Raw genomic sequence first — 13473 nt, forward strand, 5'->3', positions numbered from 1 at the left:
CAAACTTTCTCGACTTTCAATGTTCACTCTCTCTTGAACACTACAAAGCCCAGCATTTCGGTTACAAAGGCTACTAGAATTCGGCTCCAAAGAACCATAAAAACAAAGCACAATAACTATCAAAATGAAGCTACACCTCAACATGATGGATGTTTATGTAATGAGAGATCATTAAAATGTCTGTAATTAAGTGATCAAATTTGAGTTTTAGAACTACCTAGTTTTATTTTTTCTCGAGGGCTTATTTGGGAACCATAATTACTTTGTGACCCAAAACAGAAGTAATATTTCTGTTTTGAGATGTGTTCAATACTATTCGGAAACATGTTTGGTATCGTATGTTTGTTGCAAGATTATTTGACACGTAAATCTTGTATTTTGTGTATCATTACTTTCTTAATTTTTTTTTTTTTTTTTTTTGAATCTCCATGTCCAATTGTCCATACCCTAACGGCTGCCCCAACATGGGCAGGGGAAAGCAGAACATAGAGAACTAGCAAAAGCTAATGAGGTAGTGTAATCTTTTTGTTCACGGTTGTGTTAAACTCTAAAACAAGCCATCCAATTTTCCTCTTCATTCATACGTACAACTGATAAACCCTAAAAAAAAGCCGTCCAAATCCCCTTTTAATTAATTTCCTTTACTTTGCTCATCTTTTGTCTCTGGAATCTTCCCATTACTGTGGACCTTCACATGCATGCTTCTTAGCTATTTTCTTGTATAAGCGGTACAAGAGGTGGTCCTCGTGCCTTTTTCATATCCTCAAGTACCTTTACTGTAAAAGCAGTAGTAGTAGTGGTTCATACTTGCCTGTGTATTCAAATGGTAAAATAGATTCAGGAAAAATAATTTTTTTTTATATATAGTGCATTTGCATGGGGAATGCAAACAAAGTTTTGACAGAGTATCCCTACAATCCTAGGCTGTGAACCAACACATTGACCTGATTTATCTGTATATTATATCTAAAGAATCTCCCAGTGGTGAGGACCCATACATGGTTCTTTCAGCTCTATAAGTACCCAGGAGATGGAGAAGTCCAGCATCAAGCTTTTCTCTCTGTCTCTCTCTCTCTCTCTCTATCCCTCTCTCTCTCCATCTCTCTCGCATCCCCCCTCCTTAATTCTCCCCCTCTTCCTCTCTCTCTCTCTCTCTCTCTATGGCTCAAACTAAGTTAGTATTTGCTAGTGTTTTCCTTGTACTGATTTTTGTCCTAGAAATTCAGTGTAGTGAGGGGAGGAATATTCAACAGCACAACAGCAACATGCAAGGTGACAGCATAAATAAAACAGCTCCGGCGCCACCATTGGCAAAGAGTAAAGCTGTAGACGAGACTCGGCCACCGCCAGCTGGTGACGATTTCAGACCTACAGCCTCAGGTCACAAACCTGGTTTTGGGCATTTCCTTCAAAACTAGGGCTAGGCCGCTAGGCCCGGGGAAACTGTCATAATATGTCTACAAATATATGGCCAGTTGTGTGTGTAATTTATTGTTATATAAAATGGATTTAAGTAATCCCCTATCATGTGTTTATGTAATGACATGTAAATTTGAATTTGAATGTATGTCGCTAGCTATGTAGTTTTCATATAGAGTTGCATTTATTATATGACAATGGTATTCATGGTTTTCTATTTCTTTGTCTGTACAAAACTAAATAAATAATACATAGACTTGTAGAGGTTCTCCTTCCTCTCCATCGTTTGCCCATATGATTGAAAAAAAAAATAAATAAATAAATAAATAAAACACACATTGCCATCAGTTTTATCCTCCATTCTGCTACACCTCACTGGAAAGTAAAAAAGAGGGAATTTAAATGTAATAAACCACCTAAAGCACCACGCTTCCTTTCCATAAATCAAACTATAATTTTCACTATTTTTCCTAGTTTCGCCAATTCTTTTTCTTTACAAGAAATACATCCTCTGAATCTACAAACCTGTGTAACAATCCCCACCCGCATATCAAATACAAATACATACTGATATATTTGAACATAAAGATATATATCCAACTAACATAATATCAGACCTTGTAAATCAAATGAACCTCCATTTTCATGTAGAAACCCTATAGACAATGCAATGTGAACATGAAATTTGCTCCAATACACAGCTCAACCTATTTTAGAAATGAGATGATCACTCCTATAATATAAATTCAATCATTTGAGGCGAAAAAAAAGGTGGCTATACGATTAGTGGACATGACCATTTTGTTTCAATCCATTTCCAAACAATTTTTTTTTTTTGCTATGAGACCTGTTTTACAGACCAACAAAAAATAAATAAATAAAAATAACGTTTATAGCTTTTGCAATTTATTTTTCATAAGTGTATAGCTTTTTGCAATTCCTTGTATTAATTTGCTGCAACTAAAAGGATGAAACTACACAATTTTTACTTCTCTCACACTTTCCTCCACTGGCAATCATAAACAACTCAATTCTACTAAATAACAACTCATTTCAGTGATATATCAGTCACATTGATTAACTTTCATATAACTACATGTATCATGTCTTTTTACTATCTATTTTTAACCTTCCCTAGTCCTTAATGTATATACTATGTCAATCTTCCTCATTAATACAGCTATTGGTCTTCACTGTGTGTGACCAAATCATTGCAGTCGGTGTTTACTCATTTGATCACCAAAGAGTGTTCTACTGTCTCGCGAATACATTCATCTCTAATTTTATTCTTGTCAAAATATTCGTATATTGACCGTGCTAATTTTGTAAACATGCCTTACCCACATAATACTATTTCTTATAATGCATGTTTGGTCTTATTACTATTCTACAGAATTTTTCTTTCAGCTTTATAGCGTACATCAACCACACAAGTCGCCAGTATCCAGGGCCAGTCCCAGTAATTTTTATAGGGTTTGGGGTGGGGGCGGTTAACTAGTGACATGGAAATAAAAATTGTGCTGTGTAATATATTTTCTTTCAGTAGAAGTATTAGTATATATTCGTTAATATAAAAGGATCTAATATTATACTATCTATAAACCAAAAGTATTTCAGAAATACATTATTATTATTATTATTTTCATAATTGGTGTTGCATTGCATGATTATCAAAATCGCGATTCTGAGTCGTAGAATCGCACGATTCTACGATTCAAAATCCAAAATCGTAATAAAATCGTTCAATTGGTAAAATCGGGTGTAGAATCGGTAGAATCGGGGATGTAATCGTAGAATCGTACGATTATACAGGATTCTATCGATTCTACAAATTTCATTATACACTGTCAAAGAGTAACCCCAATTTGTCAAAGACTAACCCTAATTTCATAATACACACCAGCAAAGATTGTTATTCAATCATGAATCATAAAGGTTTCATCACTCCGACTATACTACAGGTGAAGAAAAGAGGGGAATTCACTGGATATTCACAGAAATCAGATTAAAATCACAAAAATAGGCAAAACATGGTACCTTCATCGCTGATCGTCAGTCGCTGGTCTTCGTCGGTCGCTGCTTCATCGGTCGTTGCTCGCAGGTCGCTGATCGCTCCCCTCTGGTCGCCGCTCGTGTCGCTGATCCGTCGCTGCTCCCCTCTTCTTTATCGTTCCTCTTCCTTCACAGACTTTGAAAGCAAAGATAGATACTGACGGAGGATTATTCAGATGACGGAGGATTATTCAGATGTCACGTGGGAAAAAAAAAAATTTATATATATATAATTAATTTAGTTTTCAAAATATTATAAATCTAAATATAATTATTAATATAATATAAGAGTTAATTTAATGTAAAAAATATCTCTTAAATGTCAAATTTTATTCTTGATAAGCTATGTTGAGGTTAGATATATTTAATTGTCTGTTTTAGACTTATTTTTGTTATATTTTATAGGTCTTGCTGTTTAAAAAATTAGTTTTAATTATTTTTTCACAATTTGGTAGAATCTTACCATTCACGATTCCAATTTTACGAAGATCAAAACGATTCTACGTAAAATTCTAATTTTAACAACCTTGTTGCATTGAAAGAAAAAGAAATTACAGGTCCACAAAGGACATACCCTCAGAAGATAAAGACAGCTAAAATGCTGTACTCATAAGAGAAAGTCCATTCCCAATACAGCCAGAACAGAAAGTAAAAATGATTACAACTATAAAGTCATTTCAGAAATAAATTAGATTTATACAGACATAGATCTTAATGTCAGAAATATATTAGGTTTATACAAACATAGATCTTGCTAATTTCATCTTGGATATAAACAAAAATGGACCCCAAAAAAAAATAAAAAAATAAAAAAATAGCTAGCCATGTATTTAGTCAATAATGACATAAATATGTACAAAACAAAATAAAACACCGATCAAATATCTACATCAAAATTGTGCCTATGATCTTTCAGAAAATAAAAATCAATTCTCAACATTTTATTTTTCAATTTTTTTTTTTTAACTGAAATTAGGGAAAGTAGCCAATTTATTAAAATTGAAAAATACCAATTTTTATTTATTTATTTTTTATTATTTGAGATTGACTGTTCAACTGACATTCTAATATGAGTTTCAAATTTTTTTTTTTTCTTTGACTTTTTTCCCCTGAAGGTGGGGAAATTATGAAAAGTTGCCTCATTTATGGATTTGGTCCTTTGGAGATATTCTAGTTTTGCTGCATAATTTTTATTTTTTATTTTTTACCATACAGGCTGTAAGAGTCGTCTCAATTTTTAGGTCTTATAGATGGGGCCCATAAATTGTTTGGCATGCTAGCCACATGTGAGAACCCCAAAATTCAAACCTTTTTGGTCTTATTTTGAATTTTTAAATTATGATATGAAGTGGAAGAATCTTGGTAATTGTCTGCAAAAGTCATAGATATCATTAATAAAGCTATTGTGATCTATCAATAGCACAAAGACAAACAAAAAAAAAAAAATTGTTGCAGCAATCCTTTTTTATTTTTTATTTGTAAGAAAAACAATTGTAGGAAAATCAAAAGTAAAAAAGGTCGAAACGTGTAGTATCGGTATAAAACTAACGGATTAAGAATACGAGTACAGAAGATTTCAAAAAAATAAAATAACTTTACGTTTTAACCTTCAAGTAGGATACAATAAAAGTGGAAAAAAGAGAAGATAGAAAAAAAGGAGAGGAAAGTGTAATGAACTAGGGTTGAAATAAAAACAAAGTAATTGTAAGAGAGAATATTTGTAATGTATTGTCAGGTTAAAAAAAAGAAAAAAGAAAAAAGAAAAAAAAAAAGAAGAGAGAGAGAGAGAATTTTTATAAAAGAAATTATAGGGCAGAAAGAAATAAAAAAATAAAAATAAAAAAGAAAGAAAGAAAAGAACACATAATATTAAGAGAGAGAGAAAGAAACTATGGTTAGGGAAGAGGAGGAGAAGAGGTTTTTTTTTTTTTTTTTTTCATTAGCAAGAAACCCATACACTAACGTTGCCCCTTTGGGGACTCTAATCCTCACCAACCACTGTACGAGGTAAAGTAGATACCACTAGGCCACAAGGCTCTTGGTGAGCAGAAGAAGAGGTTGAAAGGGAGGAAGTGCAGAGAAAGAAAATGTAGGGTAGACTGATGTTATATCAAATATTGTCCTACCACATACCAATCTCAACAGACATTTGATACACATTTTATAAACAAGACTTAATCACATAATATTTATGCATGATTAAGCACGTCTTGTCTAATGATAATTCTTAAAAAAAATCCTTTCAACTATACGGCATATGTAGATGATACATTGGAATCACTCCTCCATTTACCCTATTCTATATTTGTTCTAATAGAATGATTTTCTCAAATCTTTTCATCCATATGACTTGCACTAAAAAAATAAATGAATAAATAAATAAATTAATTAAAATAAAAAAAAACCTTCCCTCCATATGAGCAATTAAACATAGATAAAGGAACTTTATGCCTCTAGACCAACAATCTTCACTGCATCTTTACACATATTCCTAATTTAACTACAATTACACTCATTTATTTCTACTTATCTTAAAACCTTCTAAATTCTATATATATATATATATATATATTTTCAAATAATCATATTACAAAATTGTTCTTCTTCTTCTTCTTCATTTTGTTTTTAGTGCATGTTATAGCTATCAAACTCTGCAATCAAAATTAACAAGATTTTCATTTCTGGTCAATGACTGGAAGTGATGCCAGTAAGATGTGCTCAATGAGTCAGAGGGTCCGGGAAGGTCATAGGTCCTCTATCCAAAATTTTGCATGGCTGAACCACTTGCATTGCAAAGTTTAGCAGGCATCTTAAGCATATTAGGCGTCAAATATGTACTGTTGACCATGCGCTATGCCAGCCATTTCAAGACTAACAATCTAAGTTTGCCAACTATTGGTCCATAGGTAATTTCATTCATACACTTGCATTCCATGACACCAAATAATTCTTTACATACCAGTTTTATATATAGAAATATAGCCAAATCTCTACTTACTACCTCAAGTCACCTAGAGATCTGCGTACTTTCAAACACAACTGTCCCTTGTGTCATCTAAGTATATAGTATAACAATCGAATATACCGATACTTTTTGCAATTTGCAGTATATGACTTGTATCCACAGTGCGAGTGTATGAGTGAATAAAGCCGACACGACACGTGCTTGCATGTCGAGTTGTGATTGGCGGGGCTTTGTAGTCCAGAATCAAGTAAAATTTTCTGTGTACAAGTACTATAATGCACCTGGACAGAAGAAAAAGAATAAAAAATCTATTGGACTGTTTGGATTCGCTGGCATAGGAAGATCCTCTGTTGTCACATCAAAGTTACAATAACATAACGCCTTCGTATGTTGTCTTAATATAATAACCACTAAGCATGCTCGTGCACTACAGCCTAGCACAAAACAAAATCAAATTATCTTTGCTCTTTAAAATAGTATAGATTCCTAGTGGGAAGAGGTTGGGGAGAGGCTTCCTGAACCCAAGGAGCCAACCTCAAAACATTCCTTTTGGAAGAATCTCTTTTTTATAATTCCATTCTAATTAAAGAAATGGGGGGAAGGGGGGAGGGACAAATAGACGCACTTTCAAGCTCATGATTTTCTTCACTTGACTTTTTTTAACTTAAACAAAATATCTACTAAGTCTTGACCAAAGTGAGTGGTAGGGACTCTTTGAGGGTTAGTGGTTTTGGTGCATTTTTTTACTTGACTTTTTGTTTCTTGATAATGAAGACTTTTAAAAATTAACTCATGCAATATGAATTTTGCACTATAAGTAATAAAAATTCATGTACCTCAGATCCATCAGTATCTACCATCACTGGATGGAACATGGGCAGCTTTAGACTTCAGTTTGTTCCAACAAATATAATCTTGCAAACAACCTAAAAAACATTCAGAAAATAGGAGGAACAATGTTAGAACAAACTGTCTTGGGTTCATATATAACACCCAAACTAAAACTCAACAAAGTCTTCACCCAATTATCTGAAGTTTTGACAAAATAAATCAATGTTTCACCATTATACTCTATCTAATATTATAACTTCGGTTAAACTACATGCTATCATATATTTCCTTACTATCCCAACCGATGTAATTTTAGTATTTCCCTTTCTCAATTTCTCCAGCATTACTCTTAATGTGGACCACGTCACTCTTTTTCACCTATACAGTTACTGAACTTTGTAGTACATGGCTAAATAATCTCTCTTTGTCGAATTTCTCTCAAGTTAATTATTTTTTACATGCTTAGAAGTATCCACCTCCACTTTGGTGTTTTCCGCTTCAGCTTCATTTAGGGTACCGTAGTGAGCCTTCATTTATGGAGTATAAAATGACAATCTTATTTTCCTAATATTTTGCTACCCTACACAAGGATTGTCATAAATGAAATGGCAGGCTGTGGCTTGCATAACTAAAATGGAGTCCTTCCTCATCTAGATTCATTGAAGTGGAGAGAAGAAAAAGAATCAGGCTCAAGAGAATTCTAATCATGTGATCTAGAATCTGAGTTCAGTAATAAATAGTAATCAAATCATAATTTTCCACTAAACAAGCAGATTTCAGAAAAGTTGAGTAGAATAAGACCAGTGTTCCAATAACTTTTGTCACGAGATACTTTTAGTTAGACGAAAGTAATTCAAACACCCTAACGTGTGTTTCAGCGCATCTATTAGACAAATTATCTGTCCAATATAAGGTGGGTGGTTTTTTTATGATTAACATGTGGTTTTTAAGCATCGTACTAGAAAGCCATTTCTCTTATGCATTATATTAGCGAATCTTAACCTTCACTTATGCAACAGTACAAAAACAAGGGATTAGTGATATCTCTCAAAGAAAGTACACTTCATTCTTTTTTTTGTCGTTCTGTGGAATCTTAACCTTTCAGCGGCTTAGTAATGATGCAAATCACTTAAAATCTACCACAAACCATTAATAAAACCAAATACAAACTATGGACAGATGTGTTTCACTTGAATTTGTCGACTAAAGAGTTCAAAGCTTGCACACAGCCATCCAAATAAAATAAAACAAATCTGTAAGTGGTGAGTACAGTAGAATCCCTCTTTTAGTGCATTTCAGTGGTGGTAAAGCCGATTGACCTTGTTAATAATATTATTCTACACGAACACATCTGAGATCTTTCAACTGATTTTCCAGAAACAATTAATTTAATTAATTACTGCTGTTGCAACATTCAAACAATAAATCAGCATTTCAGCACAATGAAGGTCATTATCAGTCAATGATCCAGCTTTGAACTTCAACTAAAGTATGCTTTCAGCAAGTCAGCACAAGGAATTCACTCCGTTACTTTTATATTAATAGAACTTATTTTTTTGTATTTTAAATAAAAGGGAAGATAGAAGGAACAAAAGTAGCAAGGGACATGAATATAGTGAGAATGATCATCAAAAAAGCCAATATAAGCATACAGTTCTTTCACAAGAGGACCCGCAAAAAGCTCGAAAATGCAAACCATCCAAATTTATATTAGCACAGGGGAGTATTTAGTTTAAAGAATTATTAGCGGTTAAGATCTGACATGGCTCCTATGATTATAAATACCAAAGAAGATGCAAGCTGGTTGTAACCATTGTATTCACATCTCTCTCTTTCTCTCTCTCACACACTCTCACAGCTTAAATCTATTGTGAACCTTATCATTCAAATAACATTCATTCCTTCTCTCATCCTCTCTCTTAGTTTAAATCTATTGTGAACCTTATCAAATAACATTTATTTCTCTCGTCATGGCCCATAACTGTAATACCCCGATATTTTTAAAGGATTAATTAATTAGGACTAATTACTTTATTTTATTCTTCAATGATTTATTTTATTTTATTGAGTGCTAGATTAATTATCTTATTTTAATTAAGTTATATTTCGTGATTATGTATGATGATTGATTGTTTGTGTGGTTGATTATTGATTGAATTATTAGTGTGTTGATTTTATTGGTATTGTGTGACTTAGTTGTAAATTCTTGTTTGTTTATGTACTTCATGTAATTAGTTATTTTAATTTCAGTATTTAATTAATTATCTTATTTATTTAAATTAATTGGATTGGGTTTAAGGAAAGTTGGACCAAAAGACGTGGTCTTGGGCTTGTATGAAACCTTATTAGGATAATTAATGAAGGCCCGTGGTTATTTAATTATTTAAATGATCACTTTTTGTATTAATTATAAATATATATATATATATATATAAATATAATTAATTAATAGTTGTTATGGAATATATATGTAGATATATATTTATTGATATATATATGTATATATGATTTAATTAACTAATGGGTTAATTATGGAAGGAATATATATTTATATATGTAATATAATATATGTTTATAGATATAAATTATTTAAAGGTTATAATTTTAATTCATAATACAAGTTGGAATAGGATTTGGAATTTAATGTGTATAAAAATACACATAAAGCTTTAGGGTTAAAGGTTTTACACGTTAGAAAAATAAAATAGACAGAGAGAGAGGAAGAAGAAGGGCTGACAATGAGGAGGTCGGATCTGAAAAGGAGGACGTCGGAATTGGAAGAGATAATTAAAGCTTGAAGCGTCGGTTTCGCTTCGAAACCTTCAGGCGAGTTCTTCTCTAACTTTCCTCTTAGAACTCATAAGGATTTCATGTTAAGTATCAAAATTTAAGGTTAAATTTATTGATTAAATGATGGTTAGAACGGAATATTTAAAATATGAATTATTATATTTTATTTTTTGGAATTTTGGATTTTTATTGTTGTATATATGTGTTGTATATTTTGTTTACATCAATCAATAGGCTAGATCTAGACCCAAGAGGGTTAATTAGTGTTTCTAGAATTTATGGGAATTTTCTGTAATTTTTTGGAATTTTTCTGGTATTTTTCTATTTTTAAAAGGAATTTATTAGATTTATTTTCTTTATTTATTTGAAATATATATATATACCCTATTTATATATTTTATATATACGGCTTATGTATCGGCGTATGAACAAGGTATCATAATCCTATGTGGCGCGGCATACAGTAAGTTGGTGGGTAAACTGATCTGGGCCATTGAGTTGGAGTTGATGATTGGAGGATGATTTGGTGTGTTGCGGTTCCATAGAGACTCAGTGCACCACATAAAGGGATCCTAGATTAGATCTGATCAAAGGAATAGGATCTGGTGCGGTGCGCACCATCAGAGTTGATGCACCAGTGAATCATAGTACGCCACGTGTCATACTTTAATCCAGTGCGGTTGCGCTCACAGTAACCATTGAGCTCAACATATTATTATTCCTGTTTTGTTATTCGAAATTTAAACAGTCATAACTTAATCATTTTAAATCGAAATTGGGTCATTCTTGAGCTCAAATTCAAGGATTTTTCGTCCTCTTTCCAATGGTACCAATTTCATTATCAGATTCTCATCCTAATAAGAGATATTTACGTTTTAGTGAGACGGTGTCGGAAAACTATTTAAACCGGTATGGAGTATTTAGGGGAAACTATTTCTGACATATTTAGTAGCATTAATTTGTGTAAATATAATAAATTAATAATTTATTATGGAGAGAAGTGTGTGTGGGTATATATATATATATATATATATATATATATATATTTATATATGCGTATATATAGTTTAATTCGTTTATGAGTTGTATAGAAGGATGAATATATGTATATATATATATATATATATATATATATATATATATATACATATATGTATATTGATTTTTAAAAAATTAAGGATTATTAAGGAAGGTGTTAAACACACATATATATATTAAATAATATATGTGTAGGTATATATATAAATATATATCATTTAAAATGATTAATATTATCATTCTTATTTGTTGTATCTTGATAGGTTGATTATTAAATCAATAATATGCGTATAATATGCATGAGATAGTTATGTATGATTTAGCGTATTGTTAAGTTTCAAGTGATTCATGGTTAAGATGTAGGCATGGATGAATTGCCAAAGGATTAAAAATATTACATAAATATTTGTATGAATATAATACATACATGGGACGCATGGATGAATTGCTAATTAAATGTATGAATAAATATACCTGTGGAGGCATGGTTGAATTGCCAATGTATAAATATACATACACGGAGGCATGGTTGAATTGCCAATGTATAAATAAATATACTTATGGAGGCATGGTTGAATTGCCAATATATAAATAAAAATATTTACAATGGCATGGTTGATTTGCCAAAGCATAATTACGTTATTATGTGTTAGATGATTAAAATATCATCTATGGTTGTTGTATGTATGGATTGGATTAGGGTTAGATATTCTTAAATGAGAATAGTTTAGTACTTACTGGTTAGTGTATTATTTTACATTAGTAAAATAATATTGGGGAAGACGTGGATGATTTGTCAAAACTTGGATTTTGGATATGTGATTTAAACAATTAAAATCATTATCGGGTTGGGATTAAATAGAGTATTTCTTTTATTATAATTTGTTGTTTAAATGATTAAACAACTGACTAGGATGGGATTAAGGTCAAAGGAGTTTTTATAAAATGAAATGGTAGATTGGTCTAGGTATGAATATTATTTTAATAATTATTTAATAGGTATGGAAATTTAATAAACCTATTAATGGATGTGATTAGTATAGTATATATAATTATATATAGACATGTATATCGTGCTTTATTAAAGCTAAAACTTTATTAGGTTTGGTTTTGATCAGAGATGATCTGCTTATTGGTTTTCAGAGGCCTGGTAGAGTGAACTTGCTCGTAGGGTTTAACCCACGATTTATTTTTCAGGTTATTAGAGGTTCCAGTCTCGAGGTTGAGGATCCGCAGCTGGGAGACTGTCATTCGTCTATTCATCTTGTGTACTTTTAAATAGTATTGGATTATTGGATAATATTTTAAGGGGTCCTTGAGTTATGGGATTTCCGAATTGTAATTGTTGGAGAATCATTAAGTAATATTTATTTATTAGTTTTCTTCAGCGGTTTATTTATTCTTTATTATTCATCTTTGTATTCTGTGCTTGTTAAATACTTAAATTGTTTTGATATCCCTTGATTTTGTGCGCGGACTTGATCAATCCGTGTTCCAAAATTAGGGGGTATCACAGTTGGTATCAGAGCACTCCAGGTTCAAGTGTCCCTAGGGTGTCTTTCGTTGTGTGACTTCCGCGTTGTGTACGCTTTTACTTAGAGCTTAAGTTTAGGATTCTTTGTATTCTAAATTTGGTCCGTTAGTGCGTCCTATAGTTAAATCGTTTAGTCTTATCTACAAACGGTAGGACATCGATTTGGAAGGTATTTGAGGAGGCAAGAGCGTAGGTGCCAGTATTGTTTGTTAAATCAGTGAGACAATATTTATTGTAGAAACTGATTGAATGACATAGACTACGAATGTCGATAGTTTACGTTTACATAGTAAACACAGATGTGAGATAGTGTAGATAACTGAATGGTGGGAAGTTATTACTTCTACACTCAGTATTTTTCAGGGAGAATAAATGTAATTGCAGAATTGGGTTTTAAGTTCTGTTTTGAGGATTGGGGTGTTCCAAGGTTATTTAGATCCAATTAGGTGATTTACATGGTTGAAATAAACTGGTTAAAATTTCATAATGCATAATATACATTAATATGCTAAGGACTTGAACAATTTGAAATTTTAATTAATTTGTGGTGAATGGAGGATTTTGTTGCTTAATGTTATTTCAATGTATATTTACGTGATTTAATCATGTATTGGCATATAATATAATCATGTATTTGTCGGATTCTTGTTATCTTTACTTCTGGTTTATTTGATGTATAATTATATATGTTGCATCAATTATGAATTTTATGGATTTATGCACCATTAAAATAATATGGTTGTATTTTAGGGACGGATTAACGGAAAAGTTAAGTCCTACTTATTTGTGTATTTTAGGGATGGATTAACGGAATAGTTAAGTCCTACCTATTTATTTATGGATT

The sequence above is a fragment of the Cornus florida genome, unplaced genomic scaffold (assembly GCF_030987335.1).
Source record: "Cornus florida cultivar Cherokee Brave unplaced genomic scaffold, ASM3098733v1 CherokeeBrave_3.0.0_Hap2_Chr07, whole genome shotgun sequence".
NCBI classification, from domain to species: domain Eukaryota; kingdom Viridiplantae; phylum Streptophyta; class Magnoliopsida; order Cornales; family Cornaceae; genus Cornus; species Cornus florida.